Genomic DNA, 6999 nt, shown 5'->3' with positions numbered 1-6999 from the left:
TTGTCGATTGTAATGTGTCAAGCTTGGTATCGCAAAATCCAAAGCTTAGGTTCAGTTTCTGAATATAATGACAAAAATTCCGATACTGGGAAATTTTTAAAATTATTTGGAAAGAGTCTAACTTATCTAAATCTATCTAAATCCTATTTAAAACCTATCTAAATCTAATTTATCTAAGAAAACTATTTGGAAGAATCTAGGTTTTCCCCAGAAAGGGCCAGTACTACAAATAGAATGTGCCGCACTTGAAATGTATGCGCATCATTTCAGTGTGTTTTAAATTCTAGTTTTTACTATCCACATCCGAATATTTTCAACTTTTTAAATGTCATAATGGTATTCAATCCAAAAATATGTGAAAATAAAAGTGCGAATAACTCGTGTTACGAGAGCAATGTAGTTTAAATAAAATTAAAGAACTGCAAGATAGCAAGTTACAGAATTAAGCGTTTATAACTCCCCATTAGGTTTAGTTATTATGTTATAGTATTAGGTCTATAAATAGGTATGGTAAATATGAACGTATTTACTAAAAAGTATGTTTTAGTTAGTTTATAAAAAAAGTTAATTAAATTAAATAATGATTAAATAGAGTAAAAAATATTTGATTTTTGTGTTCTCTTAAAAAAAATTTAATTTATGTTCTTAAATTTGACCCTCGTAGGATAAATACCACAGTGTTCGAGTGAAAGGAGCAGATCATTATCTGTTAACAACTATAAACCGTTTATCCCTTTTCGTAAAATCCGTGAATTGAAGGTCCCCGACCATTTGTGGCACCTTTAAGAAGCTCTTTTTCTTTAACATTTTATTAAAATACAGGGCAATAAACAATAATACAGACTCAAGACGTGGTCTGAAGGCAGGCGGCAGGTATCGACAGCATGCAAAACACAACGTGACACAACCGAAGGCCGGCAATTGCAACTTGCAAGAACAAGACCAAGACCAAGACTAGTCTGGTCTTGGCCTTGTTCTTGTTTTGCTCATCACTATCTGAGAGTTGCTCAGAATAGATCTAAGTTTCATAAATGCTCCTCTTGCAATTTCTATACGAGTTTTAATTTCTTCATCCGTATTTAGTGTCCCGTTTATCCGACATCCTAGGTATTTAAAATGGTTAACTTTTGTTATCGGTTCATTACTGACAATTAGTTGCATAGGGCCGACGTCTTGTTTGATAACCACAAGTAACTTTGTTTTTGTTATATTTATGCTAAGTCCGTTCTTGGAGCATTCTCTATAGACTAAGAGCCGCTATAGATGAAAATTCTTAATCATTTTAGGCACGACGGGACCCTATAACTTAAATAGTAGAACCTAAAAGAAAACGTTTGAGCACTGTGCCGTCACTTTTCAGTGGCACATGCGTCTACAGTGGCGCATCAAACTTTCCACTTATGGACGGGATACATAAATTAAAAAATACCCTCCCTCATTACCATAATTTAATTTTTTTCATTTTTTAAAGTTTTATGTGATTAAGAGATAAGATTCATCGTAATTTTAACCCACCACCCCCTTCTTCCTGCCCCCACCATCAAAAAATTTATTTTTCGATTTTATTTTTTTTTGGTGGGATGCAATCAATTTTAAAATTTCAAAAAATTTACACGCATAGTTAAGGCTTTTATAAAACACTTCTATTTTTTATAGACCTGTAGGTTGAATGTACATAACTTCAAAAAAATTTTAAAATTTTTTTTTTGAAAAAAAGTATATAACTTTTTTTTGGGGATAGCTGCAGATCTAATTTTTTCTTAGTCTTGTGTATTTTATCAAACACTATATTTCCAATTTTTTCAGATTTTTCTGTAACGTTAGTCACCTTCAAAAATCCAAAAAAACTGTTTTTAATGGGGTTTTGGGGGGTTTGCACGTGTTTTTATGATTTCTAAATATTCTAAAGAACTCAGTTACTTCAAGTTACATATAACCTATAAAAACAAAATTGATTTGATATATTATGAAGTCTATAAAATAGGGAAAATCCCCCACAACCCCCCAAAAAACAGTTTTTCGGATTTTTGAAAGTGGGGAGACTTACGGAAAAATCTGAAAAAAATTAAAAATATAGTGTTTGATAAAACACACAAGATTAAGAAAAAATTAGACCTGCAACTATTCCTCAAAAAAAGTTATACGCTTTTTTGAAAAAAAAAAATTTCTTTTAATTTTTTGAGGTTATGTACACTCTACCTATGGGTCTATAAAAAATAGGCATGTTTTATAAAAGCCTCAACTATGCGTGTGAATTTTTTGAAATTTCAAAATTTATTGTATCCCACCAAAAAAAATAAAAACCAAAAATGAAGTTTTTGATGGTGGGGGCAGAGGGAAGGGGGTGGTGGGTTAAAATCACGATGAATCCTATGTGTTAATCACATAGAACTTAAAAAAATAAAAAAAATTAATTCTGTTAGTAAGTTCTGTTAACTTTTAATTTATTTATCCCGTCCATAAGTGGAACGTTTGATGCGCCACTGTCGACGCATGTGCCACTGAAAAGTGACGGCACAGTTTTCAAACGTTTTCTTTTAGGTTCTACTATTTAAGTTATAGGGTCCCATCGTGCCTAAAATGATTAAGAAATTTCACCTATAGCGGCTCTTAGTCTACTAGTGACTCGATCTATATAAGGAATTGAAGATCTTCGATACTTTCAGCCATGATCGCGGTGTCGTCTGCATATTCTGATGTTGTTAATAAAATAAAATAAAATACTAAAAGATAGAATTTCTTCTAAATTATTCTCATATATGCATGAAATAATTTATAACTGTTTTATGATTTATAATTTAAAGTAGTTAACACTTTGTGAAAATTATTTTGCTATTTATTGATCTACATATTTATTGATCAATTGAATTCCTGGTGGGACTGCATTTATTGTTTATTAGTTTCACATATTATAATATTTTGGGACTTCTTACTATTTATCAAGTATAATTTGTTTTAAACTTGGAAAATATAAAAGTAAAAGATGGTTTTTGCTTGTTTTCGATTCTGAAAAATGGAAAATATAAGTCTTAAACAAAATTTAATTTGTGTTATGACATTGGTTAACTATGAGACAGAAAATAAAAAAAATAGTTATTTATTGACAAAGCACAGCAAAATAGGTAACTCACTAATTTCACAAATTTTAAACTCTGTGGAACTACGGCTAAAAATCCTCAAAAATGTATTGAAATGTATATCTGAATAATATGAGGTTATGATTTAATACCAAACCTCGACGTAAGCGCCCCTTACGGATATTTTTTTAACTGACTTATGGCATGTGATCTATTAAACAAACATGATGTGCAGGGGCTATGGTTTCAGCAAGAAGATGCAACATGTCACACAGCTCATGCCACAATGGATTTATTGAGGGAATGTTTGGTAACCGCATAATCTCACGTTTCGGACCTGTGAATTGGCCTCCAAAATCGTGCGATTTAACACTGCTAGACTATTTTATGTGGAGTTATGTGAAGTTGCTAGTCTATGCCGATAAGCCTGAAACGATTGACCAATTGAAGGACAACATTCGCCGCGTTATTGCCGATATACGGCCACAAATGTTGGAAAAAGTCGTCGAAAATTGGACATGCAGATTAGACTACGTCCGAGCCAGTCGTGGCGGCATAGGCGTAACCAGGATAATCCTAAAGGGGGGGGGGGGTTACAACTACTGGAAGGTCTCCGAGGGGTATGGTGTTAAGCGTATAAAGCTCAAAATACATCCCAAGGGGGGGTTATAACCCCCAAAACCCCCCTGGTTACGCCTATGCGTGGCGGTCATATGCCAGAAATCATATTTAAAATTTAATAACAAAAAATTATCTTTCAAATGAAGTCAATTTCATGTTAATATAAAAAATAATCTTTGTTTTATTCCACTTCAAACTTCTGTACCTCTAAAAAACACACATTTGTATGTAAGCTACCCATTAATAATTTAAAAGAATTAATATAAGCCCCCATGAATCCTAAACCAGACCCACCAAACTTATCCATTTAAATAATATCTTTATACCTTTCATAACTTTTGTGTGTCTGGTGGTGTTGTGGAAATATTAAATGGTGGCAAGTAGTAGTTAATATTTAGAAAGTTTGTCTCTAGATGGCAATATACTTTCCTCCTTCTCGAACTCTTAAAACTCTTAATGAACGTAATGAGCCATTTAATGTTGTAAACTGCATCCGATAGTGGAGGAAAGACATGTTTCTTGGATAACCGAGATTAGTGGAACGGTTAAGAGTTTAGTTAGAGGGTGCGGAAGGCGGGTTGAGTATAATACCTGTAAGCAACTAACAAGATGTTTATCATAATTTTACAGCGGCGGAGACGATAAATTAAATTGGAGGAGTCATTTATTTTTACTATTTTATCATTTGAAGTACATAGCCCTTTCGTGACCGGCTGACACGATCGTGAGCTCATGTTTATGTGGGTATCAATATCAAAATAAACATATTTTTACTAGGAAAGATGATATCAATATGTTGTGTCTATGGTGCATTATCAGAGTAACTGAAATTATTTAACGAATTCGCGCTTAGTTTGCAATAGAATACCCTATAAAGAAGGCTGTGTATTTTGACGACAAAACCGGTAAAGGTAAGTAAAAGATATCTTGTTTTTTATAAGTGTTTATGTTATTGTAACGGGGTTGTGGTATAGATAAAGTTTCAACTACAAGATAATAAACAAGATTTAAGAAATTATTGGTTTGTTTGTAGAGATCTTGTCCTGTAATGTTTGAATATCACGATAGTGAGTTGCCGTCACACATTCAATGTTCAATAGCAGGAAATTAAAATACTAAATATTTATTGGTTTGACTTTTTATAAATTTTTCTATATTTTAATGATAAAAGTAGTTTTTCTAATTATTACAGGTGTGCCTCTCACCCACGATTTGGCTCTAGAGGTGTTAAATGATGGTAACTAGTCCGAAATAGAAGATTTATATGGCGAAAATGATGTTGCTTTTGACGCTCAAATGTTTAAAAATAACACCGATGACAAGGATATTGAGGAAACTGTATTAAATGAAGAACCTGTATTGGATGAAGAACCTGTTCCTTCAACGAGCTCTTCTTCAGCAAAGAGGCAATGCAAAGACATGACATTTCAGCAAAAAATGTTTGTTCTATTTTAGTTAGTATGTAATAGCATATTAAACAATTATAAAAATAATTTTTATTTGGCCCTAATGGTGTTTTACGTTTAATAAAAATGAATTTTTTCATACACTTACGATGCATTCATAGAACATAGGCCCAGAGCGCACGAACGTGACATGTCATTTGTGACAGATTCAAACAATGAATTTTTTTTCTGCATTTTTTACACCTTTTTAGATAACGTATATCGTATTTATTCAAAGGGAAACTTCATTTTCACTCAAAAAAAATTCAGGCCTGAAAGGGATATTTCAGTTAACTACACGAGGCTACGTTCAGCAGTGGACAAGTACTCCTTTGTACAGTGTAGCATTATTTCAAGAAACTTACTGTAAATAAAAACCATGAATGTGATTCATCATAACGTTTCATTAATTGTACCACATACCGTATGAATATTTTAAACTATCTAACAGAAGTTGCTAAAAACATTAATGTCGATAAGACGGTAGCATTATCCTATAAAGGAGCTCTTCAACCTTTGGTTCTTAATAACAACCAGATCAGTACCATTGATTTTCTAACATTTCTTGGTATTTTTATAGACAAAAACCTTCATATCGACTTATTAAGTAAGAAACTAGCCTCAGTTGCTATGCAATAAGATCTGTTTTGAAGGAAATCAATTTAGCATCCTCCAAAATAACTCATTTTTCTTTGTTCGAGTCTCATCTTCGATATGGTCTAAACAAACTTATATGGAATCATCTGATATTTTTTATTATTTTAAGCGAATGAATGCTGAACTAAATTTTCTTGCATCGCATCTCTCAGGAGGCTAATTACAGGTTTATAGAACCAAATCAACATACATGCGAGCTATTAAAGTTGGTTGGATGAATATTAAAGGATTTTTTTACCGATAATAATTCCTCCCTTGAACATGACCCTTCCTCAGAGCCGGATTTAAGCCTGTGGGGGCCCCTGGGCAGAATTGGTGTGGGGGCCCTACCTCCTACCATTAAAAAAATATTGATCTACTTTTATAAATATAATTTTAAATAATAAAAAGTACAAGAGCTGTAACTTGTTACAGTAAAATACTAAAAATAATAGTAAGATGTATGGTTAAAGTCCGGGAACTTTTCGAGATATTTTAATTAAAAATTTCTCGATTATGTGGGACATAAGTTGCATTTAGACATCGTGGTCAATGCTCATTGTAGAGAGATGAGTCTAACACTCTTGGCCCATCATAAACCGAAGTCGATTTTTAATTAACTTAAATTTTAAGAATGATCTCTAACCACTGCAGTTAGTTAGCATCAGACCTAAATATTAACAAAGTGTCACCTCAACATTTGGAAAAGCATCATTCATATTCTTTTTTTTAGCAGTTGGTACATTTGAAATTCTTTGCTTATATTTGATGAGCTGATTTCCTCTTTAAATGAATTAAAGAATGTTACAAACTGTACCAGATGGACACATAAGTTTTCATCTAAATCATTGCTATAAATGTTGGTAAGCTTTAGTGAGTGAGCTTCAATTTCACTCAGAGTTAAATTTTCCAATTTTCCAAAATGATGTAAAAATCCAAAATTGGAATGGATGGAATCCTATGCAGAAAGTCTCTGACTTAGACGTAATCTATAATACCGATAAAATTTTGAGTTCTAAACTTCCCCGATGTTCTCATATCTTTCGAAATTGTCACGTCTTGACTGTAAAATTTGTATAAGTGATCTAAGTACTGCCACTCCTGAATTAAGGTCAATATTTGGATCTTGAAGAATACGACTTGTGCTGTTTGTCCTCCCTGATATCCTCTCTGTTTCCAGTAAACACATTCGATTATAGGTACAACAAACCATTTGCAAT

This window comes from Diabrotica virgifera, chromosome 10 (genome assembly GCF_917563875.1).
Source record: "Diabrotica virgifera virgifera chromosome 10, PGI_DIABVI_V3a".
Taxonomy (NCBI): domain Eukaryota; kingdom Metazoa; phylum Arthropoda; class Insecta; order Coleoptera; family Chrysomelidae; genus Diabrotica; species Diabrotica virgifera.
This window is presented reverse-complemented; position numbering follows the sequence as displayed.